The sequence below is a fragment of the Heterocephalus glaber genome, unplaced genomic scaffold, assembly GCF_053883595.1.
Source record: "Heterocephalus glaber isolate CG9 unplaced genomic scaffold, H.glaber_assembly_v1.0 deba00001608, whole genome shotgun sequence".
NCBI classification, from domain to species: domain Eukaryota; kingdom Metazoa; phylum Chordata; class Mammalia; order Rodentia; family Bathyergidae; genus Heterocephalus; species Heterocephalus glaber.
This window is the reverse complement of record NW_028258379.1, coordinates 21,400,890-21,428,767: the sequence shown is the minus strand read 5'-3', so window position 1 is coordinate 21,428,767 and position 27,878 is coordinate 21,400,890. Positions and strand designations below refer to the sequence as shown.

General features: G+C 37.6%; 1 long non-coding RNA gene and 1 pseudogene across 1 annotated transcript in view; one reads left to right on the top strand and one right to left on the bottom strand.

Moving 5' to 3' along the window:
- The window catches only part of LOC101717920 (5'-nucleotidase domain-containing protein 1-like), a 79,907-nt pseudogene extending 60,678 nt beyond the window's left edge, over positions 1 to 19,229 (top strand).
- Positions 19,230 to 20,849: 1,620 nt separating this feature from the next.
- Positions 20,850 to 27,878, bottom strand: part of LOC147822782 (uncharacterized) — a 31,217-nt gene continuing 24,188 nt past the window's right edge. The window contains exons 3-4 of the long non-coding RNA XR_015445078.1: positions 26,174 to 26,308; positions 20,850 to 22,680 (exon numbers count right to left, since the gene is read on the bottom strand). This is a non-coding gene — a long non-coding RNA (uncharacterized LOC147822782). The remainder of the gene's footprint in view (positions 22,681 to 26,173; positions 26,309 to 27,878) is intronic.

Below are 27,878 nucleotides of genomic sequence, written 5' to 3'. Positions count from 1 at the left end.
TTCCCCTGCTTGGGAAATTTTCTGCCATTACTTCCGTGAATAGTTATTTCTTATGTTGTCTGCACTCTCTCCTGTTTCTTCATTGACTCCAGTCAGTCTTATGTTATTCTTCTTTGCTTCATCTAGGAGCTGCTTGATTGATTTCTCATGGACCCTTACAATTTTGGAGAATTTTTTCTTTTCCTGGTCACTAATTGTAATCTTATCTTCTATATCTGAAGTTCTGTCTTCACATTGGCTCATTCTGCTGCATAGACTTTCAATGGAGTTTTTACATCTCCTGGAAATCTGTTTGCATCTGTTTTATGGATTCCATTTGTTTCCTATGTTGGGATTCCATCATGTTCCTCAGGTCCTCTCCAAATTTATTAATCATATCTTGCACCATGGGCACAATCTCTGCTGTTATCTGAGAAATTATTTCTGATTTCATTTTTTCCAGATCCTCTTTTGTTGCCAGTTCAGGAGTCCTGGTGGTTGAGTATCAGAGGGTTCCATCTCATTTCCCTTTGGGGTTGCTGTAAGTGATCTGGAAGTCTGGTTTTGAGGCTTGTTTATGTGTCTTCTCATTTGGATGGGGTTTGGAAGGGGAGCTGCTGGTGCCCATGTGGCTCATGTCCTCTTTTCTGGGAGCCATGGCTCGTTGACCTGGAAGGCTCCTCTTCTGTGCTGGGAATGGTGGTGCTTTGGCCTCAAAGCCTCCTCTTTACACTGGGAGAGGTGGCAGTCAACCCAGAAGCCTCCTTCTCTGTGCCGGAAGTTGTGGCATGTCGTAAAATAGGTAATACTTTTGAAAGCATAGCCAAAGGCAAGTACTTTGTGAAGTGAACCCCAATTGCACAAGAAATAATATTAGAAATCAGCAGATGGGATTATACCCAATTAAAAATCTTCTATATAGCAAAGATAATAAATAACCAATAGAATGAAAGACAACCTACAGAATTCAAAAAAAAATTCTGCTAGCTTTTCCTCATACAGAAGACTAATGACTAGAATATATAAAGAAGTCAAAAAAATAGACCTCCCCAAATATAAGATTCAATCAAAAAAGGGCAGGTGAAATGAATAGACACTTCACAAAAGTACAAATGGCCAATAAATTCATGAAGAAATGCTCAAAATCACTGGCCATTAGAGAAATGCAAATTAAAACAACACTGAGATTTCATCTTATCCCAGAAAGAAGAGCCATCATCAAGAAATCAAATAATAACAAATGCTGATGAAGGTGCAGGGAAAAACAAACCCTTCTACATTGTTGTGGCAATATAAACTAGTACAACTACTATGGAAATAAGTATGGATATTCCTCAAAAAACTGAAACTAGAAATTTCATTTGACCCAGCTATTCCCCTTCTATCCATCTTTCTGAATGAGTTAAAGATATTAAATTACAACGATATATGCATACCCATGTTAATAATAGCACAACTTATAATATCTAAATCTTGGACATGGCTTAAATATTATATGGCTTTTCTTATATGAGAAACCCAAAGTATAAATAAATTAGGGAGCAAAATACAGGACAGACAATAGGAAACAGGGAGGTAGATCTTTTGCAAATTGGAATGTGACCAAGAGATGAAGGTAGGTGGAAGATGAAGTAAAAAGAATTAAGATGTGTTATGTACATGTACCAACTTCCCCCAGTGATTGTAATCTTTCTGTAATGCACACATGTACTAAGAAAAATGAAAATTTAAAAAATAGCCTCATGAAATACGAGATGTCTATTAGAAAAATATACTAAAAAATTTTTAATGCAGATGTTATTAAAATGCAAGCTCTGCTTCATTAAGTCTGGGGTGCACCCAAACTTCAGTATTTCTAATGTCATTTCTAAAACAATGTCAAGTTTGCCAATACACAAGCCATGTTTTAAGTTGCAAGTTCTCTGGAGCTGTATAGGATAGAGGATTGAGTTATAGCATGTGGCAAATATATATATTTTTTTTCTTTCAGTACCGGGGATTGAACTCAGGACTTTGCACTTGCCAAATAGGCATGGTGCCACTGAGCTACACTGATATATATATATATATATCTTTTAAAGGTTGCATTAAGAATATGTAGAAGAATTCTCAAAAGAGTTTAGAGACAAGTTCTATAAAATTTAGTAGAGAATAAATATGAATCTAATGTTTATGTGTTGCACAAAGTGAGTGTAAAAGTAATTAGAAAACAAAAATAGAGATAAATGTAGGATTCAGGAATCAGAATAGGATGTGGACTGGGTATTGCACCATATGCTGAGAAGGTAAGATGAAAAATGCTCCTCACTAATACAATTTTTACTAATCGTATATTCTGACTCATCCTATAAGAATCATTTGGAATTTAAAATTTTTTTAAAGGCAAAACCAGTAAGTCATTGTTGTACCAAGTGATGGATTTTAAATAAAAAATAGCTTGAAAATTAATCCTCACACTAATGATTAACTGAGCCTTTTCTGGGAAAAAGAGAGAAATATAAGCACATCTAGGGACTGAAAAAGTTAAAAGTATGACTGAATTTTGACTGAACAGCAAGCTTTTCAAAAGAAGGAAGATCCCCTAAAGGGCCATTCAAAACATTTAGATCCATGCTCACCAAAGCATGTACTGATGTTTTAACAGCTGGAATGGTTAAGCATTCTTCTGTTTTAGCAGTTTTAATAGCCAATGACAAGAGAGCAAGGTTAGACACCCCAAGAGCTCAGCAGCCTTGCAGGCAACACCTGAAGTGAACGAGTCTGTTTTGATAAGATGGAACAGTGTCTTCTGAAGAACAAAATGTTTAATAGTCTGTTCCATATATTTAAATTAGAGTGGGTTTGCCTTTCACTTAAACTTGACCAACAGAACTTACAAAAGCTCTAAGCAATAGGGCTGCAACTGCTAGGATACAAGAAGGAAGTGCACCATTATAAATGAACACACGACTACTGTGTGAGAGCTCCTCTTTTCTGTCCTCAGGCAGGAACCACAAAAATACTCAGTCCTTTCAGTTGAAAAAAGCACACTGGACAATTGAGGAAATGGATTAGAATCTTATTCCTTTGTCTTTTTATTATGCAAACTCTAAGCCCTATTATATGTACCCATCTACAGACTTGCAGACTTCTAATCTTTTATGGGTACCTAAAAAGCAAATGTGACAGGAAGATGATCCTCCCAGGAGCACGTATGTAGTGGGATTGATGTAATACATTTTCTGTGTAAGCATGGAACTGAATACTAAGCTCTAGAGAGGTGGTACTCAACTTCTGGGTGCGACAAATCTCTTATAGGACTTGTTAAACCACAGACTGCTGAGCCCCCCACCTCCACCCTGAGTGTCTGACTCAGTGGTCTAGGAGAGAACCCAAAAACTTACATCTCTACCAAGTATCTGCATATTGTTGGCACCACTGTTCCAGAGACCACACTTTAAGAACAACTGTTTTAGAAAATGGCAGATACAGAAAGCACTTTCAGCCCAGGCTCTCAGAGACAGCTTTATTGAAAGAGTTAAGCACAAGTTGGTTCTTGACTAATGATTGCAACTGGGGAAATAAGAAAAAGAGGGTGTTAGAAATGGAAGTAAATTACTAAGTAAAACTTCAAGGACCATTCCCTGTTCCCATGCTAGCATACTCCTTAGTGATACAAGAATAAAGTGCAAGAAATAAAAATATTCTCATTTTTATATTGCTTGAAAAATTTTAAAAAACAAATTTTTAAAAGAATTCCTCCATATCCCAGTTTTGCAATATCTTCTTTGAATCTCCTGCTTTTTTTTTTTTTTTTTTTTTTTTTTTTTTTTTGCTTCACAATGATAACATCCACTCAAAATGGACAACAGGTATCTTTACCAAAATGTAGAGAAAATGTTTGTGACTCTTGTACTGGGCCTGAGCTTGTACTTAGATAGCCTAGGTCACAGAAATGAGATCTACTCCAGTCTTCTTTGAAACATAAAAATTTGCATGTCTTTTGTTATTATCCAGGATACTTACATTGAAAAATGAGGGCATAAAAATATTTTGCAAAGCAATTAACTAGAAACCAATAATTTTGGTTAGATGGGAACAATGTAAAACATAACTAATTTTCTGGAAAGATAACTGAAACAAAAACCACATAACAAAAAAGTCATTCAGGGTTATTAAATTTAGGAATCAAAATCTAACTTTTAGTTCAATTTCAGAAATAAAGAGATAGAAGAGATTTTAACAAATTTTAGTGTTTATTCGTGAAAGCACAGTTCAACCTAGTTTTGATAACCTAGAGCCCTCAAAACAAAGCCATGGAAAAGGAAATATTTGAAGAATAATGGCTAGTCATATTTAGTTAGAGCTTAGAGGTGAATCTTGTAATAATAGAAAGTAAACCAGAAAAGCAAGTTGAGGTAAGATTATGTATAGGATTTAGTATGTCTAGAAAGAACCAAGCTATATCCCTACCAAGAGAATGCTATCCCCTCTCAGAATGAGAGCTACCTAAAAGACAGACTATCAGGACAGCAAAGTAGTAAAATATCATGCTATTCATCTATTCAGCACTGTTCTTTCCTTTTGAAAACTGCTTGTTCCTATTCTATGTGATTCCTGCAAGACTATGAGTCATGGGGTCTCACCTACCGCTGGCTGTAAGAATGGACACAGAATCTACCCTATCATCATTTAACAATCCATAAGCTTCACTGGGAGTGTTACCTAGTCAGACCATCAACTTTCTTCCAAAAGAATGCTACATAAGTTTGGGGAAAGAGCACTTCCTATGCATTCTTTTTACTGAGAAATAAGAGATTGGTGTTGGTGACAGCGTTCTGTCATGAAGAACATGAAGAGAAGCATAATGTAGAGATGGTAGCAGAGAGAAAGCCCTGATACTATTCTTTGAGGCCCTCCAGAGCTACCCTTGAACTTCTCAGTTTTGTAGGCTAATAGTTCTCCTTTTGTTTTCCTTCACTCAGTTTGAGCTGTTTTTTGTCATTGAGAATTACAATTACTGAGTAATAAGAAATGTATGCCTGTTTTGCAAATGGTCCAAAAATAAAAGCTTTATTACTTTTGATTCTGTGGGAGTCTCAATTTGGGGGCAAGTCATTTCTCAGGCTGAACTGTGGGATGCATTAGGACATTTGGGGTATTCTTAGAAGACATCATTCCTTCTCATATGGTTTGAAGGGTCTACTCAAATTACAAGTAAATAGAGAGAGAAGGGAAGGAAAGATGGAAGAACTGAGAAGTGGGGGAGGGAAGGAGGAAAGAAAAAGACTAAATAGAAATCTAAGTTTAAAGCAGAATTACAGGCAGGAGCTGCCACAGTGCCTTTTGTCTGAGTCTGATTTTCTACAGAAATTAACTCTTACATGGAAAGAATGTGCCACCAAATCTGTTTCTATGTTTACCAACATATGCTTCAAATTCAAAGGCCTATAACTCAGAATCAAAGCTGAGCCACAAATTGGCCCCTTGTTCACAAATTAAACTTCACCCAAAAGGGTCTTCAGGCCAACTTCAGAACATTATCTCCTATCTCATCCCCAAACTACCCACAATCCTGTTCTCTCCCTCCTGAGACTGACCTTATATCAATTACAGTTCAAATTAATTTCCCTTCCTAGTTCTCTCCCAGTTCCCTGCAAGTCCAGTAAACACCAAGATTCCTCAGTTGCAAAATACTTCAGCAAGAAAGTGTGGCTCCATCAAGGCCTGATAAGCTTTTTCATTGCAAGAATAATAGAATGGTGGCCTTCGTGGGCCACTTCCATCAATTTCTATTAAATTTATCCTCCAAAGCTGTCAGGCCACTCATTTCTCCTTCCTCCTATAGAGAGTGCCACTGGATTGGGGTCAGCAGGGAAGAGGTGGGGTAGACAGGAAAGAACTGCAGGTACAGGCTGACTCGGGAGGGGGAGCATCCAATACTTCATGATCTGTGTGCAGCAACACAGTCACAGACACTTCCCTTAATCTCACCAAGGCTATTAGGACCTGCGTTTCCAGGTTGCATCTAGCTGCTCAGAAAGATAACTGCCTTCCAGACTTCAATATACTTGAGAGAATTAGATTTTTCTGAGTCAAAGATTGAATTCCTCCTCCTCCCCTACCCTCCCCCACCACACACACACCCTCCCGTACTGTAACTAAGGCCTCATGCATGCAATTTTATTTTCCTTGTGCGCTGGGCAGATGATATCCTGCTAAGTCTGTCAGAAGCAGGGAAGACTGAGATACTAGGATCTATGACGTTGCTTGCTAGCTAGCTTGCTTTGCTTACCTATTTCCTCCAAAAGAACTGCCAGAAAAAGCTTTAGTCAGAAAATTATAAAATGAAGTGCTCTCTTTAGCTTCTAGGAGCTAACCCAAGTCAGCAAAGGATAGCTTTTACTTTAAACCTTAAATAATTTGTCTTGATGCATTTCAGCTGATTCTAATTGTTTGCTGCATAGCAGCAGGGACAGAGAATGGGAAAAGATTTGTTGCTAAGCTCTTAAGCAATCAAATGTCATCTCAAGGTTAGAGAAATAATGTGCAAATCAAGTTTTGCCCTCCACCATCTGCAGATAGTATGTCTCCCATAAAATCTCAGCCAATTTTCCAAACCCAGCCTGCTTCACCTTCCTATATGTTTTCCATAACACTATTGCCACTAAATAATCTTTCGTGGCTTTGTATTACAATTACCTCTTTGCATGTCTTTCTCCTCTCCACTACACTTCAAGTTCCTTAAGAGCAGGGGCTATACGTTTTGTTTTTATCTCCATCTCCTGAATAATGTCTACATATGGCTGATGCTCCACACAACTGGGTTAAATGAATGAGGAGAACTAAATCAATTTCTCACGTATTCCTTCCTGAAAGACTATCAATTTGTTAGCAAAGATCCCCCCTTCCCAACTTAATAAAATGCATGTATGCATGTGCATGCACATTTGAAATTCAGATCAGCATTGACAGCTCAGAGGTTTAAAAAGTGTTGCAGAAAAACCCCAAACATCCCTTTAGGCCAGGCCTACCGGCTGCTCACCTCTCCAGGGGCCAACATACAGTGGAAACATACATAGTGCCTGCCTTTGAAGGTCTGAGGATTGGCTTGAAATAGAGTGTCAAGTGCTGCTGAGGCTGTTCCCCAAATTCAAGAACAGCACAGATGGGGTAAAGGGCTCAGACTAGGGAGGAGACCACCAGCCAAGGCAAAATGGACATGGCTCAGTCTTCCAGAGGCCAACACAAGATGTAACTTGCTCTTTGATAGCTTAGATCCCTTTCTATAAGCCTTTCGAACAAAAGGAACCTAAAAAGAAGCAACCTGTCACTTTACAGATTAGGAAGTAAGAACCAGGAAGGGTGCAGCCCTCTCCTTCTTATCTGAAGTCCACACAAGGCAGCTGGTGCTCAGGGCCTGGACCGGTTCCCTCCACCTAACCCTGGAAGGCCCAGCACTGCTCAGAAGCCATTGATCTTCCATTCTGTTGCTGGGACCTCTCACTTCATTGGCCTCTGTTTTTCTTCTCTCCCCACCCCTCTTAGACTCTGGGCATTCAGGACTAGAGAATGGTTCATGATCTGTCACTGACATTAATGTGCAAAGGTCTGAAAACATAAAATGTTAACCTAAGTCCTGATGATTTGGCTCTAAAATTCCCAGGAGATAAAGAGGAGTGAGAGTTAATGGGGCTTTCTCAGAATCCCTGAAATAGTGGCTCAGGGCTTCCGAGAAGGTGCTGACCTTGGTCCTCCGGGCAGATTCCAATAGATAAGAGTAAAAACGGAAATTTAGTGGAACTGTGGGGCATTTCCAATAACACAGAGGTCAGGAGTAAAGAAAAGCTGAAAGGAGGCAGGGGGATTAGGGATGCCAAGGAAAGGCCAGCGGCTCCCAGATAGGAAATATCTGTTCTGCTAGACATTTCTTCTTGGTATTACACAGTGTGTGACTTCGTATCAAGACGACTTAGGCCTTTTCATTTATTTCTCCGTTCATTAAGCAAATATTCCTCAAGTGCCTACTATTTACCAGACACTATGTTAAGTTTGACTTCTGATTTTTATTTGGTAAGATAATTTAATTTTAGGGATGTATAAATCTTTGGAGAAAGAGTAAATCAGAACTTTTGAGTGGTAGAATCAATATATGCTATGGTTAATGTTCATATTCTGAAATGACCTAACTATGGGTTCAGGTCTAGGTTCTGATACATAGCGACTGACTTGATTTCTTTCTGACTCAGACTGCTCTTCTATAAAGTGGAGATTATGATTATCATAATCTCACACCGTTGCTAAGTGGTATAAAAGAGGAAATGAATCCAAAAAACTTAGCTCACTTTGGGGAGCAGAAAAAATATGGAGTACATACCAACTGTTAGTCATTCAACAGAAGGAAGCAAAATCTGAACTGATGGCCCTCATCTACTAAAAGACAAGAATGGAACACAAGTGAAAAACTGTAATAACATTTCATTTTAAAACCACAGAAAGCACCTGTAAAGTTTCGTGGAGAGAAAAGAGAGAAGAGAAATCAATACATATTATGAACATTTGGGGTTATCTTTGGGCTTTGAATAACTATACTTCATTATCATAGAAATCAAGGACAGTGATTCTCAAATTTAATGTATATAGATTATCTGAGGACATTCCTTGGATACGGGTTCTGATTCAGTGGATTTGGAGTGAGGCCTGAGATCCTGCATCCTTAACAAGCTGGTGGTGATGGCACAGGTAGTGGCTCCCAGACCACATCTGGAGTAGTAGGAGGTTGGATAAAATGAGAATGCAAGCTATGTTCACATACATATATGTAAGTGAATAGTATAGTGCTAACATGTGGGAATATAGCGTGATTATAGGGATATACACATGTATATTGGACATTTACATACATTACATTAGTTAGCAATAAAGCTAGTTCCTGGGATTTCTGGTTCGTGTTCAGGTTTGGCCTCCAACCTAGTGGCATGGCTTAGTTTCTGTATTTTGGAAAATGAAAGTATTAAACATTAAGTGTTCTAAGTTTCCTTCCATCACTAGATTCCCATTTGAATTTTTTTTCCATTTGGATGGAAAAGAATTTTACTTACATTTGCATGGGATTTAAAAGACATAGAGAATTATTTTTGATCCTCATCAAATTTGTTCACCCAGCCAGCCCTCAGGAACATTTCATGGAGACTACTGCTCTGGTGTCATTCGAAATGTAGGAAATGTAACAGTGTTTCTCATAACTAAAACATGAATGCCAATGAAGAGACATTGTTATAACTTAGAAAAACAGCATTAGACTTTCATTTAAAAGAATTCAGTTCTGCTCAATGTCATAAACAAAGGCAAAAGCATTCAGCTTCATATTTAATTCCAAGGAAATGTGCGGGTGGTGGAGGAAAAGGTGTGAAGTATGGCTAGGGCTTTTCAAAGCACTATGGAGTGAAAAGTCACCTTGGCAAATACTCCAGTTCTGAGCATCCTGCTAGCCAGTGTAAACACTCAGTCATGGAAATTCCTGCAACACAAGCTATGCAAATTGTTTGCATTTTCTTACAAGTCTTGTTAAGTTTGCATTATTTATGAGCTGAACAACTTCATAGCTAGCCAGTCTTTCACCTTGCCATTTTTTCTGCACTTTAAGAGTTAATCCAATCTGCCTAGCATCTTTTCCGCATTGTACAACATGAAACTGAAGCCATTCAAAAGTCTTTGAAAGGAAAGAATCCATAACTAAGCAGAAGGGTTTTGTTAATGCTGGGGAATCAAGTTTGTTCTTAAATCCACTCACCATCCTATTTATTTTCCTTACTAAAAAAATAACTTTTCTTTTTCAGATATTGTGCAAAGAATCTAGATCTATCTATAAAAATATTTTTAAATGATTTGAATATTTTGACTAGTTTGTTACTGTTGTCACTATTGTGTAGCCAGGATCAAAAGACATAAGAAACATGTCAATTGACCTGACCTAGGTTGTCTGCACGCTCCCTTCCCCAGGCACAGTGCTAGTCTGAGCTAGGCTTTGAATGACCAGCCAGATCCATGGTCCTGGGTAATGCTGCATGGAGATGGAATATTTATTCATTTCAGATGTTGTGCTAGGAGTCAACATTCCCATCATTATGTTAAGTATAATTAGTACTGTGTGTAAGTAAGGATTGAATTTTTTCTTTTCCATGACATCAATGGTAGATATTTATTCCAAATTTTAGATGAGTTCTTCTTTAAGCATGTTGAGCTATACCCATGCTCAAAATTTGAGTCATTAAAAAGCCTAATGATAAATGGGGCTAAATGAAATGTGTGGCTAAATTAAGCACATCTATACATGTGCACATAATTACACAGATTAGGTAGGTATAATTTGCCTTTAACGGTTTTTCCACCCATAACCGAAATTCCCAGGTGTTCTCAGACAAGGACAGTTTTGTGATGTCATCCCATTAATGGAGCCCTGTTACCATGGGGATATCAGAGCTTCTTCTCAGAGTAACATTTAGATCTGACAACTAAAGCTGGAGAATTTCAATTAAGCCACAAACAGTTCCAAGACCTACAAATTTGCAAGTTATCAAGTCCTGAGGTACTGCCATTTGGCCTTAGAAGGTGGTGACTTCCAGCCATATTTCTGAGAACTGTACACATATAAGTAAATATCTATTCAATTATTTGTCTTCCTATAACCTGTAATGTGGAAAGTCCTTGCCATTCAAGAGTACTGACTATAATCCATTAATTCACTCATTGGTTTTATATTTTTATATATACATATATGGGGGCTTCTAACTATCTCTAGTATCTAGCATAAATTATGGCATCTACTAGAATAAATATGTCTCTACATATAATTCTTTTTTTTTTTTTGGTACAGGGAATTGAACCCAAGCCCTTGCGCTTGGGAGGCAGGCAGCAGCACCACTGAGCTAAATCCCTGGCCCTCTACATAAAATTCTTATGCTGAGTGACCTTGACATTCCAAAGATAATAATTATTTGTTAAAATATGGAAACATAAGGACATAATGTAGAGAAAAATAGGAAGTGGAGAAACAAATAGTTACAAAGAAGGGATCCTAGAAATTCAGGTGCCTCTAGAAATTCAGATGTCTCCAGCAAGACTTCAAAAGCAACAGCATGGTCTATCATACAACAAAGCAATTACATCCCCCTTCCTTTGCCACACTAATGAGAATTTGCATATATAATGGTCTCAGGTCAAGGATATATTAAATATTCAACAGATATGTGGCCTCCAGCTTCCCAAAAGGTGAGACATGTAGAAAACACAGTTTAAACAAATAGAGAATCAAGGCTGCAGCCAGCAGAAAAACAAATGTACAGGGCAGAGCAAGTGGTCAGCCTGAAACAATGAAAAAAAGAACTTCCTGTTTATTTCCAATATGTAGTATTTTCCATAGAGGTTAAGAAACTACACAGTCAGGCATCTCTCGGTGCCTTAAAAAACCTATCTAGATCTCACTGCCTAATAGGATGAAGTAAAATGAGTTTTAGTAGGCTGAGGTCATCGTGGAATTCTCGATGCCCATGGGCCTCACCTAACATTTGCTATGTAGCATTTTCTATTGCTAAGTTTTCCTGTATATGTTATGATAAGACTGTATTTGGACATTTCCAAGGATTCCTGGGACTAGGGAAAGCAAGTCAAAATTCTGCTGAGGAGGAAGAGAATTTTTTTTTAATCCCTTCTCTGCCTGCTATCCAAAGCTATGGTGATTTCAGCAGGATAAAGTGATTCAAAGTGCCACCAGACCCCTGCCCCAAAAATGCAGTCAGCAAATTTCAATATGTCAATTGTTTATTCTTAGTCTACTTTAAAAATATTTTAACTGGATTTCTCCCTTGACTGTCCTTTGCCTATGAGTCATTTTAGTATAAAGTTTAAGACTTCGGTTTCTGCAAATAAAGAAGCTGGCTACAATAATGGTTCTTCCTAGCTTAATAGTTTAATATCTGAGTGACTTTGATCTCTAACTGCCATAAGCCCTGGTTTCTTCATCTGAAAATTGGACTAATAAAAATAACTTATTTTTCAAGTATATCAAGTGTTGTCTCTGAGTCACTGTAATATGTTTAAACATTAACTCATTTAACCTCTCCACACCCAGTGAGGTAATTACAATTATTACTGGAATTTTGCAGATGAAACAATTTAATGAACATAGAGATTGACAGAGTCATACAAGTAGTAAGGGATTGTCCTGGGAGTTGAAGTCAGGCAATTGGAATTTAAAACCTATAGTGTACAAAATTCCTAAAATAATACCACTTTCTTCATTAGGAAGCTTACTGGAATTAATGATATATATTAGCCCACTATTTTTCTACACCAAGATGGCCATGAAGAGCATCTGTCTGTGGGAATGGATAAATGCATCTGAAATCCAGTCAGGGCTTGCTCACCAACTTGTGCATCCTGGTTTAAGGTTGCATCTATCTGGGAGGAAAAAAAGTCACATTTTCTAGTTTATGAAACTATACCATACAGTTGGAAGAGACCCTGATCTAACCTTACATGTGTATGAATTTAGAGGTTTGTTCATCCATTTTTCAATTTGTTTTAACGACCATCCTATTATACAATGATTTAATGAGTATCATTATGTGCTATAGTCAAAATCCCTCATACTTCCTGAAAAATGTGAAATCATTAGTGCTATTTAGGACCTCTGATTCCAAGGCATCATTCCAAGCTAAATACAGAATAATGATTCCTGTACCTGTGGCCTAAGGGAATGAGAACAGTTCACAGCATTAAATATTGTTGAGTCATCAAAGTATGTTTTTAAATCTGAACCAAGGAACATTTAGAGATCTGAACCTTCACACATTATGACATTGTATGCCTTTATCACATATTTTGAGTTCTCCCAGCTATGTTTCTTACCTAAGTACTGTAGTTTTAAAGTAGCCACTCAGTGTGGAATGAGAACACCTGCAATCAAGCATTTCACTTTACAAATTGACTCACTTTTTGACCTTGAATGCAAGTCACTTCAGTTCTCAGTGCATTGCCTTTCCACTGAGTAGCATGGACAGTGAAAGAAAAACTGGCCTCTGGCTCCACAGGAATATTGTGAAAATAAATGAGATGTAGGTCTATAGTTACTTTAAGCTCTTAGGAATGAAAGAGCTTAAAGAGACATAAGGTGCCAGTAGTTATTTTTTTTCAGCCTTACAAGTGAGAAAGATTAATTCCACCTTGGTCAGTTTTGAAGAAAAGGCCTACCTGATTATTTTCCTGATCGGTAGCCTTGCCTCACAAAGTCTGTTGTAATTCTGATGGTGGACTCAGTGAAATTAATAAGAATCTGCCATATTTCAGGCAGCAGCGAAAGTGGGGCAAATTATCTGCCACCTGTTGGGCATCACACAATACATGTTCCTACAGAGGCTGTGAAAAAATATCTCTAATGAAACAAAGAAAGTGTTACATTGCATAAAAGAAGAAGTTGCTAGGATAAAGTCCCCAGCTAGGATATTGATCTAACAGACTCTAACAATCCAGAGGCTGAAAACTTCCAGCTCTTTCTTTTAGAGCTAATACCACATTTTGCTTTTGTCACTCTCGCCTAATGCCAAGGCAGTTCTGAAAGAGAATCTCAAATGGTAGCTCTCCCCTGCCTCAAGACGCTGAGTCCCTGACAGGTGATATAGATAAGTACTGTATAACCTGTCACTTTATCTTCCTTAAGAGGGCAGCATAATCCATGGGGTTCACATAAACTCTTCTGTGGCTTCGATCCCATTCTGACATTCAGAAGAAAAGTTGACAGCCACAGATTAAAAGAGAATATTATAGCAAAGAGATACTTACAATGGGTATCTCTGACTAAAGATGTATTTTAGCAAGAATTAGCTGGAAAGACACACTGGCGTATTGACATGTTTTTCTAAGCTTGAGGATAAAGCTAACAACTTTGTCTTAGTCTCCTTGGGAACCTCATTTGCTTACAGGCTTTGATTTTCCTTATTTACTCACTCTATAAATATTCATTGAGCATTGTAATGGAAATCGCTGGTAGTGCCCCAAATCTCTTCTCTCCTTCCTGAGCAAGTAACTGTCCAATTATTGCCTACATTTTTTTAGCTGATCATAAAGGCTGGAGTGGTAGACCTAAATCTGCTCTACCAGAAACTAAATAAAAACGACATGGACAATTTGAGCATCACTTACATTAAATAGAATCTTTGACTGGATTTCTGCCCTCTCTATTGGTTTACTGAAAATGACAGAGTTGAGCTTACCTACTTGCCATGGACTTCAATGTGAGAGAAAAATAAACATCTGTGCATTTGAGGCTTCTTGATATATCAGTTTAGCCTGTACCTTCACAAATGTAAGTGCTTTCTGGGTACTAGATGCAATATGCTGAGGATTCAGCTCAGCAAATACATGTGGTATATGTCCCCATGGAAAGTATAATCTAATGTCTACTCTAGACTTCTGTATAGGAATCAAAATCTTTAGGATGAGTACCTACTATATTCTTTAGGATCAAAAGAAAACAGAGCAAGAAGCAAGATTGTAAAAGCAGGTAAAGATCTGGGCTTCAGTGCAACATAGAACTAAGTTCAAGCTCTTGCTCTACACTATATTAACCAGATCTTTGGAAAAATTATTTAACTTCTATAAATCTCATTTCATCCTTGTGAATCAGGGATATATATATATATATATATATATATATATATATATATATATATACCTGTTAGAGTTATGGTCAATATATAAAGGATTAGGCATGTAAAGAGTTTAAATTGAGGTTTGAGTTTACAAAGTGTGATTCCAAAGTTCAGTCCTCCATTGCTGTTCTGATCTCTGAAATCCACAGAAAGGAGCTTAAAGAAGGTACATCATTATCTTTTTTGTTTTGTTTTGTTTTTGCAGTACTGGGAATCAAACTCAGGACCTTGCGCTTGCTAGGCAGGTGCAGCGCCACTGAGCCAGCGAAAGTACATCATTATCTTATTAAAGTCACATTATGTGAGACTGGTATTATCATTATCATTTTGTAGATGAGAAAACTGAACCTCAGAGGGACTCCTAGTAAATTGCTGAGCCAGAATTTGTTTCCGGACATCTGATTCCAAATAGCCCACTACAAAACCAGATGTATCACAATCAGGGTCAGCAGTCACTGTTCAACTCTGAGTCCAGGAAGAATAATTCTTCAAGGTCACATCACAGACATCAGTTTCTTCCTACCACAGAGGTAAAATTCTTATAAGAGAAATTCCCAGGTTCGGACTCCAATGGATAAATTGATATCTTTTCCTACGTTCTCAGGATACTTTGTATCTGTACTGTAATCTAGTTAATACTGTTTTATAATCCTGTTTGCTCAACTAGTATCCTACACTAAAACATAAGCACTTGCAATAAGAAATATCTCTATCCCAGGACTTAGTATGACATCTGATACATACTTGGAATTCTATGAATAATTGTCCTGAATAATTTTTCTATAAATAAATGAAGGAATATTAAAAACTGGAGTGTAAAGAAAACTAAGGTGACTATTTGCTTGATATAAAGGAAGTGTAGGCATTCAGTTTTAAAAATAAATAAATGCCAATGAAATATTTAATAAAAACCCATCAAGCATGAGAAATTAATAAATAATAGCACCATGATGAAATTAAGTGTTTTCCAAAAGTTATATGGCAATTGCTTTGACCTCAAAGGCATAATGAAATGTTAGACATCGTTTGTAAGGGTCCAGTTCACAAAAGCTATTTTCAACCTCAGTGGAAACTGAAATATTATATAATTATGTTAGAAAAATTGCAGGAAACAAGATGGTTGAAACACCAAAAAGAAAAACAAAACAAAAAAATCTCATTTTGGCTTTTAGTGAAAGTAGATTTAATTAGAGAAAGAGAAGTAAAGATTGACTTTTAAAGGCCCTGAATGCATTTGCTGTGCATTTTCAGTGAATTTAGAGGTTGAAGTCACCAACCAGTTCTTTATTCTCCTTAATTCCACATCAAAGCTTCCAGCTTTCACTCTCTTTGCTATGAAGATATTACCAGAAATACTCTATACAGAATAGTCCAGATTAGACCCTTTTTTTTCTCACAAATGGAATAAAGACCATGAAGCAAGTCTTTCAAAGATAACTGGAAAGGAACTGAAAGCAAACAAAAAAAAGCTCTGAGTTGCATAAAGAAGGTGAAAGGAGAAGAAAATAAACTTCTCGGAAAGTTCCTGGTGCCAAATGTACTGACCTACAATCAGTGAAATGTTAAGAAAATACAGCAGTAGGCAAAACTGCATAATACTTTTTTAAAAGATAAGAGAAAATTAACAGGAAAGATAAAGACTCAAAGTATTCATCCATGCTAACCAAAAAATAATTTCATCAGCCGAAGATATTTGGGTCATTATAAAAAACAAACAAGAGGAACAGATACTTTTGCAGAGAAGAAAAGAGACAGGTAGAAGATGTTCCACTTACATAAATAGGTTAATTGCAATTTGATAGACTGTTAAATTCAAAGAAGCTAAACTAATGTGCTCTGTGCTTATGGAGAGGAAAGTACAAAGGAATAATGTAAGACATTTAAATTTTCTGGAATTATAAGGAATAAATTCCCAACATGGTATAAATACAGAAGTTATTGTAGCAAACTAAGAAGTCAATGTGAAAAATGCAAAAGTAATAAGGAAATCACTGAATACCTTATCAAAAAATTCAGTCATTATTTAAAAGTCTGAAATTACTAATAGAAGACATTCAGAATAATAATTATTTAAGGTATCTACATGGGTTTGATAGAGTAAAATCAATGCTTACTGGTCAAATGAGTAAGAGATGAGAATTTTTCTGTATCTGGGGTAATGCTCAGTCACATACACACACATTACATACACACACACACACACACACACACACACACACTCCTCTCTCTCCTCCTGTAAAAAATCAACAGCAGCACTAAGGACAGCAACTTTCAGTTTCACACAACTATCTGGCAACCAATAGAATTCAGAATACCAGTCCTTGGACTTCATCTCAAAGTTGTTTAAACACGTAACCTATGATACTATTTTTCCTATTCTGGATATGATTAATTATATTGATTAAAACAATAGTTCACCAAGTTCTCAGAGTAAATCACTAAAATATCTGAGGATCAGAGATTACATGAACTGTAGAGAATTTTTTCAATGTTCAGCCTAACCTTCTCTTCATAAACATGTGAAAAATGAGGACAGACGGTCACACAGATTTCTCCTAAATACACACATACATGTACACACACACACACACACGCACGCACACACGCACAGGTTTAATGGAACTTGAGTCTGGATATTATGGAAATGATAGTGATTTCCTGTTCCTACTTTTTTTAAAATCTGAGGGGGTTTTATTCTGATTCATATTACTCAAATACTTGGAGTTTTTATTCATCCATGCACCAGTTTTTATTTGTAACTTGAAAAATGCCAAAACCAAGATGAGAAAATTAAGCCTTGATTCTAACATGTTACAATTTCTCAACAGTAATTTGACAATGTTCCTGTATTTTTGTGAAAACATGACCAATAACACCATAGTCCATCTGCCACATGCTAAATTTTTCAAAAGTATGATGAAAATTTGTCCTTAAATTTTTGTCACAGAGAGGAATATATAGTATTACCTTATTTATGCCTAGATACAAATTTAGGGGAGATGCACTGAAATAGTCAGTGTATTCATATTAATTTAGGGATCACTTGTTCAGGGAAGCTACCACTTGCAGTCTGGGCTATGTGCACCTCCTCTTTATTCTTAGAGGGTCCTAAGCCTACCTAAAATAACGCATCTATCACATGGAATTGAAACTATCTTTCTCTGAGCTGAGCATGGGAGCTGTGTGGCATAGTAGTCCCAACTACTTGGAAGGCTGAGGAAAGAGTTCACGGCTATCCCGGGCAACACAAGACTTCATAACAAAAATATATTTTTCCCTTTCAGGCATCCTCCCTCCAGTTCTACAAACAATTTAAGATGAAATGCAAAGTCCACCCAACTCATTCATTCTGTATATTCTCAAAATGTGCTGTAGGGAAAGCAGAGTACCATACACTGAAGACTTGACTATGGTTAAGATTTTAACCCTCCAGCATCCCGGCCATGAGCTCCTTCACTCTCCTGGGTGGAGGCACTTCCCCCTGCTCTCCACAGAACCATGGTGCACTCTGGCCTCCTGAGACATTGTGAGCTTCCACCTGGACCACACTCGGCAACACTACAACCTGCCTTAGAGTGACTCTAAATGCCCTAGCTCATTTATAACAGCTTAGCTGAGCGCCTAGTCAAGAGACAGAGTAGTATAAAGAATTGCTCACTGTGACCCCAGAGGATTTCAGTTGCAAGGATTCATTGTTGAATCTGGAAGATGGGGCCTTCAATAAACTTGCAGATAATAGCACCATGTACAAGGCAAGCCCTGGTACCAAGATGATGGTTCCAGAGACACTGCCAGAGGCATATGGAAAGGAGTGGAAGTACTTTGTGTCTGACATGGCATGCCTTGTCACAAGGAAAGCTATCATTCTTGTGATAATTATTTTGACCTACCAGGAACTTTTCTGTGTGCCAGAGCAATGTATTCATTAACAAACAACAGTAGTAACAAAATATTTTATTTGGGAAGAAGATAATTGTTGGTACACAATACAATTTTAAAGGTCAGCTTTTAAGAAAAACTGTGGACTATGTTTTCCAGAAATAAAGAGATCCAGGCAAATATTTACACAAGTGTCCTGAATCTATAAGAAAGTGGCTTTCACTGCTAAAGAATGCTGGGAAAATTCCTTTGGTAATTACCAGTTCTCACAGAGATTACTGTAAATTCTGCAAATATATCCTTGGGAATGATTTTGCAGACCTTTTTGACATTGTGATTACAAACACACTAAACTCTAGTTTCTTCTCCCATTTACCAAGTCAGAGGCCCTTCCCTCTTGGATAAACCTGTTGGTACTCCCGAGGGAACACCATTCACCTCTATGACTGGCAGACAGACACTCAAGGTGATTTACTTTGGTGACGTATTGTGTATTCAGATACTTTCCCAGCCAGTCACTACACACACTGAGACCCAGTCTTCATCCTCCAGCAGCTCAGAATGAAGGATGGCTAGAAGCCTGAGGCTTCAAAACCTTTAGAGAAGAGAGGAGAATATGAAGGACCAAACGCAAAGCCTCTAAAGCCCTTAACTAAAAAACAGCTTTTTAAAATTCCATTTTAGGACTGGAAAATACAGAAACAGCTCATAGCAGCCCAAATATTTTCTATTCCACGTGCTTAGCACATCACTAGGCACAACATTTATTGAACTAAAAAGAACACACTATAGTGGGAAAGACTCAGCATCTCTGCTGCCTACACAAGTCTTCTGCGTCTTATACGGCTCTACAAAATTAAAAATTTTGGGAGCCATTTCCAAGAGGAAGGTAGGTTGATAAAATAAGAAAAATGTGATTACAAAGTATAATCACTTTATATTACCAGTGTTTAACAGGATTAACACACACTTTTATGCTAATTGCAGTGTCTTAGATTTTATATGTGCACATAATTTATATTTCTTGCGACATGATCTGACTTACAATCTACCCAAATTCATGTACTAGTAGAATATATTAATGTGTATATACTCTACCTATCGATACTAGTGCAAACACATATACACACTTCTACATCCAGCTTTGTACCGCACATCTAATTTTAAAAGAAAAAGCTACAATATATTGCATACAATGTATTGATTTGTTAGATAATCTACCCCTTTCATGATGTCTATTTCTGTCTCCATAAACCTTTTTTCCCCTTCACTGTTCAATTTGTTCAGATTAGTGCTTCATGTAGTGTTCTCGGTGCTCGCAACCACACCCAAATACATCCACAAAGGGCATCCCCTCCTTGTCCAATCTAGTACGATTCCAAAGGACTTACAAAGGGCCCTGTGGCTTCCCAAAGGTTCTGTGTATCTAATTTCCTCCTGGACCCCATTTCTTGGCATCTGTGTTAGAACAGGTGTATGCAGACACAGGCAGGTCCATGGAGCCCACAGTCCAGGATTGGCACAGGGTAAGGGTTATCTTCCTGCAGTAGATGAGAGTGATAATGTCTTCCAGGATGCCACCTTGCAATTAGTGTCATCTTTTGCTCCATATCCCAAGGCAGAAGTCCAGTTGACAATGTATAGACTCGAGGTGCTCTCAGAGACATGCACTAATGCCAGGAAAGAGAGGCATGTCGGCTTCTTTCCCATAGTCAAGGAAGACAGGTCAGTCAACTGAAGACGCAGTTACCATTTTCCAGTGTGAGGTCAACCCATTGTTCATGGACAGGGATGATGATTTACTTTCTAACACTGAAGCCAAATGTGCCTCCAGATGTTGAGCTATGAAGCAACTGTGATTGCCACAAGCAATGGAATAAAAAAAAGGAAATCCCACAATTAAAATTCATAAATTGTCCTAGGGATGAATATGTTGATATAAACAGAAAAGCAAAATCTTTGATCAACTAGACTCTCAGTGGTGAGATAACTAACTAATAACCAACTGATTGTTATAGTAAAACAATTAGGTATATAAAAAAATTTCCCATAGACCTTTGACTCTTTGTAACAGCATGTAGAAAAAAAGTAAGGGAGGATTATTTTCATAAGATTGTGTTCACAAAACCATAACACAGGGGCCGGGGATTTGGCTCAGTGGTTTCGCTGCCTGCTGCACAAGCACAAGGACCCGAGTTCAATCCCCGGTACCAAAAAAAAAAACCATAACACAAATGGTTGGGTCAAATAAATAGCAAATATTTTTACTTTTTGTTTTGTTGATGGTTGTGGTTTTTGTTGTTGGTGTTTGTTTGTTGTTTTTCTTGAATAAATGGGGCACGTAATCACCAGACAGGTCACCTGTACAGGTAGAGCGCTTTCACAGGGGCCTCTTTTTAAAATCCCTGGAAATCCTGGGCACATGAGTTCAGTAGAAGAATCTAATCCAGGAGCAAAGCAAAGACACTCCTGCTTGCTCTATGTCCTTGTGCAGGCCTGGTGCATGTATCCAGAAGCCCATTTTAAGCAACAGCTCCATGAATATTTTTTAGTCCATGCCATAGGCCAACTTTGGTCTACTCTTTCACATCTTCAGATTTAACTCCAAAAATACTTTTTCTGCTTATTTGCTATTAACCCTTGGTGAACTCTCTCATATGTAATGTTGTACACACATTAGATTCTATATGCCATCAGCTTTAACTTAGACACACAGTTCTCCATTCTTCCCAGTCCTTCTGTAATAGCCCCATCATCACCCCATTCTGCCTGCTCCAGTGGAAGAAAAAAGAATAGATATTAGCAGTCCACTCATATGCAAAGACTAATAGGGAGTCACTTTAGGCCTTGAAATGTTTGTCAGCTCCTCTTACTATGTCCCCACCTAAAATCTTGTCTGAAGTCTACCCTCTTTCTGTTAGGACTAAGACATAGAACAAGAGTCAGGGAGTGGATAGTAAAAGCAGCATGCACTTTGGAACAAGGCAGTCTTTTTTTTAAAATTCTTTTATTGGTACATTTTAGGTATACAATACACTTACATTTATCATTGGGTGCTTGTACCTGTACATGACGTATCTTCGTTCTTATTTTTTCCCCCATTACCTGTGCGCCCTTCACCCCTCCACCCTCCCCTATTTACATAGATATCATTTCCATTTTTCTCTTTTCTCATAATTTTTCCTTTCCCTTCTTTCCTTTCCCTTTCAGCTCCCACCACCCCTACACCTTTGGACCTTTTCCTATTTCAAATTATCAATTATTCATTTTAATCATTTTAATCCTTATTTACACTTTCAGTTTTTCACACTAGAGAAACTATTTGGCATTTACACATGTGTGTCCTATTTATTTCACTTAAGAGATGGCCTCAATATACATCCATTTAGCTATAAATGTCTCTAGTTTCTTGTTCTTTATGGATGAATAGTTCTCCATTTTATATATAAAAAAAACAACACATCTTCTTTATCCAGTTTCCAGCTGATGGGCACCTGGGCTGTTTCCAAGCTTTAGCTATTACAAACTGTGCCGCTATAAACATGGGTGCACATATATCACTGTGGTATGATTCTTTTAATTCCTTGGGGAAGATACCCAGCAAGGGAATAGCTGGGTCAAATGGGACCTCTAGTCCTAGTTCTTTGAGATATCTCCATACTGATTGGAACAAGGCAGTCTTGATTCTGAGATGCATCATCTTACTCACTGTCTAATCTTTGGCACAAAATACCCACCACCCATGACTTAAAGGAAGAGAGGTTTATTTTGTCTCTTGGATTTTAGAATTTTTAAAGCATAGCTAGCTAACTCCAAGTCAAGAAAGCCATGGTGGGAGGGTCTCTCGCCCATGCAAGCTGTTCATGCTATGCCAGCCAGGAAGCAACAAAGAAAGGGAGGGGTCAGGGAGGGAGGGAAATCCTTCCAGGTCACCATCCCCATGGCACACCTCATAATGACATGTCAGCTACAGCAGCCCCATGATCCAACCACCTTCCAAAAGCCCCACCTCTGAACACAGGAGGCTTTGAAGGAACATTCTAGATCTAAAACACGATATCCACCTTCCCATTGTGCCTTCACTTGCTCTGATGACCTACACAAATTGCTTGAACTCTTCTTGCCTTAGTTTCATCTGTAAAAAAACGATTAACTTAGATAAGTTATATCAGGACATCAAGCAGAGACTTTGAGATATAGAATCACTCAACTCTTTAAATTGTTGATGAGGAAGCTGAGTTATTAAGCATTTATAATAGTCCATGAAGATATAAGCATTTGTTATTATCTGAATGTGACAAATTATATTCTCCAAAAAATGGCCACAGCAATAGCTACAGTTCCATTTGCTTCCCTAGCACCTTGCCATTCTCATCAAGAGGTGGGATCTGGTTTTGTTCCCCCTAATCTGAGCAGATCTCTGTGACTTCCTGGACAAATAGTACATGGTAGGAGAGACTCCACATGATTTCTAAGACTAGCTCATAAAAAGCAATGCCACATTGCCCTGGCTCTATCTAGATGCTTTCCTTGGAATTCAGCCACTGTTTGTATGTTCTAGCTGCTGGTCCCATCTAAGGTTCTAGCTAACAGCAAACATCAGCTACCAAGTATATGTGTGAACAATCATTCAGATGATTCCAGCCCCCAGGCTTCATGTTGCCTTAGCTAGTTCTAACTAGAGTAGGGATGACTGTCCTCACAGATTCCAGCACAAAGTGCAGATTTGTAAGCAAAATATATGTTGCCATTGTTTTAAGTCACAAATTTTGGAAGTGGTTTGCCATGCAATTGAAACTAGAACACTAAATCTCAGTAAATTAACTGTACTGCTACTAAGTTTAGTGTCAAAAAGAATTTTCAAACGATGTCACTTGAGATTTTTAAAATATAAAGATGAAAAGGTCCCCAAAATCTCCCCAATCGATTTCTCTTGTTTTGAAGGGGAAAAATAAAACAAATAAACCTTGCACAAGATCCTGTAAGTAGTTCAGAATCAAATCCAGTTCATTATTACCCTTTGCACAATATGACTATGGATGCCACATAAGTCTGTCCAGTTGAAGATGCAAGGGATCGCCTTAATGCCACTATTCTTCAACTCCACCACAGTTGGGGATGATGTTTCTATGCTCTTTTCTACTTATTTCTTTCTTCCTGCTTAACAGACTAATCTGAATGTGGTTGATTTAGCATATAAGGTTAGGAGGCTGGATGGCATCCAACAGGCTCAATTGAGCTAACAAGAATTTTTTTAAATGTGTCAAACCATGAAATCAGCCAGTATGACTCCAAAAGAGAGAAAGAGGGATGGCAAATATGCTGAATGTGAAGCTGCTGTTCTGCAGTCGCTTTTGTGAGGATAAATGCCTGTATACTCCATAATATGGATCAGATGGTTTGGCAGAAGCTCGTATTTGGCAGACAGAGAGTTCCACGTGATGGTTTTATCTCGTTAGAAGTTAATCTATTATGATACACTTACATACACATATAGCATACCAATTAGAAAATGCTATGTCAAATAATTGATTGCAGACTCTTTAGTCATAGAAATGGCAAGAAGAAAGAGTGTTGAAATGAATATCTGTCTTTCTTCATTGCTGCTAGACATGTAACCTCTTTAAATTTGCCAACAAAAACTTTTTAAATGCTATTTTTAAAGCCTCTTTTTTAAATGAAAGTCAAGCCATGACAAAATGTTGACTGCCTTAGCCCAAGCACTTTCATGGATGCATTTATGAATGTGACATATAAAAAAGCCTTTAAAAAGTGGGAAACAATAAAGGAAAAAACTGAAATGACAAGGAAAAGAGGAAAGTCCAAAAAGAAGAAAGATCTAAAGAAAAGATCAAAGGAATAAGCTAACTGCATTCATCATAACTGTGGTTTGATGCCTTTCTCCTATCCCAAAAGATATTATGTCTCAAGCCAAGAAGAGATTACAGGTTCTGCTAATCAGAGGGTTAACCATTTTTTTCCTGGAGTTATAACTAATCTCTCACAGTTGTTCAAAAATCTTTTCTCCCTATTGTTCCTAAATGTTTGATATTAATGTTTAAATCATGGGTTAGCAAACTACAACCCTCAATTTCTACCTGTTTTATGTGCAAATTTTTCTTGGAGCACAACCAGATGCAATTGTTTACTTTCCTCTGTGATTTTTGTTGGGCTGCAAAGCCAAAGTTGCAACAGAAACCTTAAGGCCACAAAGTTGAAAATATTTGCTTTCTGGCCCTTAGACATATTTTGCAGACCCCTGGTTTAAGTACTGCCAGGCATCCCAAGTTTGTGGTGCTTGTTCTTACTTTATGGAGATTTTTATTTTAAGTATAGTTCCCTTTTTCTGCTACCTGGGAGGAGTAGAAGCGCTGATTTTTAAAACACAACAAATAGGACCACTGGAATTATTTCAATGAAGCTGAGATTTTGCTTTGTGAAAAGTTTCCAGACTCACTATGGAATCTATAGAATTGAAAACACAAGTAAGATTTTTCATAATTTTACTTTCTTCATTTTGAGCCATTTGCAGTATTTTATTAAAACTTTGTTAAACAAAAAGTAAACAGGGGCCGGGGATTTAGCTCAGTGGTTTCTCCTGCTGCGCAAGCGCAAGGACTGGAGTTCGATCCCCGGTACAAAAAACAAAAAAAGTAAACAGAACAGCCTCTGTGAACTTGACTATCTCCAGCCATTAACTACAGACAAAAAGCTGCTGCTTCTACGTGATTGAATTCCTTTTCAGTAACAAAGTGAGATTTCTTTCTCATTTAACCACAAACCACTGATTTTCTTGTTTTAGGAAGGGAAAGATAAGAAAAGATGAAATGCATGGCTCCTATGTAGTTTAGTAGTAGATATTTTTAGCTATAAAAATCCTGGAGAAACTGAAAGAGGCAGAAATCAGGGGGAATGAGAAAAGAATGTGAATAAGAATCACTGTAGAGGACCGTTAATCACTTTTATTGTTCTTACCTGGGCTCTTCTAAAGAGTCAAATTAAATGGTTATCTAAGCAAAATGAATTATTTTTTTAGGTTTAAAACAGAATGGAATGTTGATGCTGGCTAATGTTATAGGACATCTGAAATTGCCCTTAGAATGATAAAATGCACCTCAGCAGACCCCAGAGTAGCAGCAGCAGTACTGGTATTTGACACCAACACACAAAAGAAAATGGCTTTACAAAAAGGATAAAGCCAGAAAATGAAAACAGTGTGTTGAAACATGAAGGAGGAGGCAAGAGGAAGCTTAGAATGGCTGAATTTTTTGTTTTGCTTTGTCTGAATTTATAGTGTGGCTTTATCCATTGCTCTGAAAGAATAATAAATTGGAAAAATGTTTGAAAACATCTCCACACATACTTCAGTGTCCCAGTGGCTTTCCAACTCAGCAAGCTGGGTGCTAATGGCCCATTATAGCATGCAAGATACATGTATGTTCTCATAATTCACAGTCAGTTACTCTGTACTGTCTATAACTGGTGAACTTCCACCACATTTAATCACCAGTTTTGTCAACCCTGGGTGGTTACATTCCCAGATGTTGACTGTCAGAACTGATGGCCTTCCAGGTGTGTTTGGATTTCACACATCTCTGTCAATTCTAAGAGAGTTTGTGAATGCTTACCTGAATCAGATGAGTCTCTCCTGTCTTTCTCAAAATTGTCCTGTCTTTCTCAAAATTGTCTTGTTTTTCTGGGGAAATCAAGTTGAGCAATGGTTTCTATAAACATTAAAACACCACCATTGTCATCAGTTAGTTCTAGAAAAATGAAAAAGAGATGAGAATTAGCAACAAGTGATGACCTCATCCCAACATTTCAGTATCTTACATAAATAATGACTTGATACTATTATAAACTGAAAAATGATAAGGCCTCAGACTCAAATCTAAATGAATTAATACTGGCATCAAAGATAAACATAATGAACTGAATAAACTAAGCTTCTCAAAATTGCAAAGTTGGGCATGGAGGTACATGCCTATAGTCCCAACAACTCACCAGGCTGAGGCAGGAGGATCACCTGAGCTCACAAATTCAAGGCCACCCTGAGAAATATATAGAGACTTCGTATTAAAACTAAAAAGCCAAACTATGTAGATGTGGCGTGGATCTAGAAATTTCACAAAATGTTGAGCATATTTTAATAATCTTTATTTCTATTTTTCTTGAATTTATTGATTATAGGCAAAGATACCAAAGGCCTTAATACATGAAACTTTCAAAGTCCCAAGCCTGATAAGAAATTTGGACACGTTTCAGCTAAGCACACAAGTTTCTGAGTTTGTATTGAAATTTGTTAGAACTCTGGATGTGTGCAAATCCCCCATATTTTTTGATAAATATAATATCCTCATCAAGAAAATATAGTCTAAGAATAAAGCAAATTTTGGTATTGTTCCAAAGCAAGCTATCAAGAGTGTTTCTTTTCCATTGTGGAAAGGCATTTGTCTTTTCCCTTGTAGTATTGTTTCAATGATGAAAATGAAGTCATGGAAGCTTATTTGGTAATTACAGTTACAGATCATTAATATGGACTCACAGAATTATTCTATGAGTTTTCCACCTTAACAAATGAAGTAGGCTTACTCTGTGATGCAAAACATCTGGATGGGCCATGGACACCTCAATCAATTACTAAGTCTCTCTTAACAATCATCTCTGGATGATTGATCAATTTTTCCTTTTTTCTTTCCAGAGACAGGATCTCACTAAGTTGTCCAAGTTGCTCTTAAACTTGCAATTTTCCTGCCTCAGTTACCCAAGTAGCTAAGATTGCAGGTATGTGGCACCATGCCCAGGGGAATGAGAAGGAGAAGAGAGAGGAAATTACAGAATTGTGGAACTAGATTTTGTTCTGGAGTTGTGATTTCCATAAAGGCATCTCGGAAGCCATCACTGGGGAGAGTATAGGCCAGGGAGAGCTCATACATTCCCTGCAACTGTCTCTGCTTCACATGTGAATATTCCATATATTAGTTCACATAGAAACGGGGGTGTCTTCAGTGAAAAACATTTTGAAAATTGTCCTTCAAGTATCATTTCAGGACTGACAGCACAGGATCACTTGGGAATTTATTAGAAAGCATTTTCCTTGGAGGAACTGGGGATTGAATGGAGGGCCTTTTCACTGAGCTACCTCACCAGTCCTTTTTTATTCTTTATTTAAGACAGGGTCTCACTAAGTCAGTTGCCCAGGCTGGACATGAACTTGCAATCATTGTTCCTCAGCCTCCCAGAGTACTGTGATTGCAGGCGTGTGCCACTGCACCCAGCTTCGTCTGTACTTACTATGGATTGTAGCACTCAGTGGTCACTGCTCACCACTGT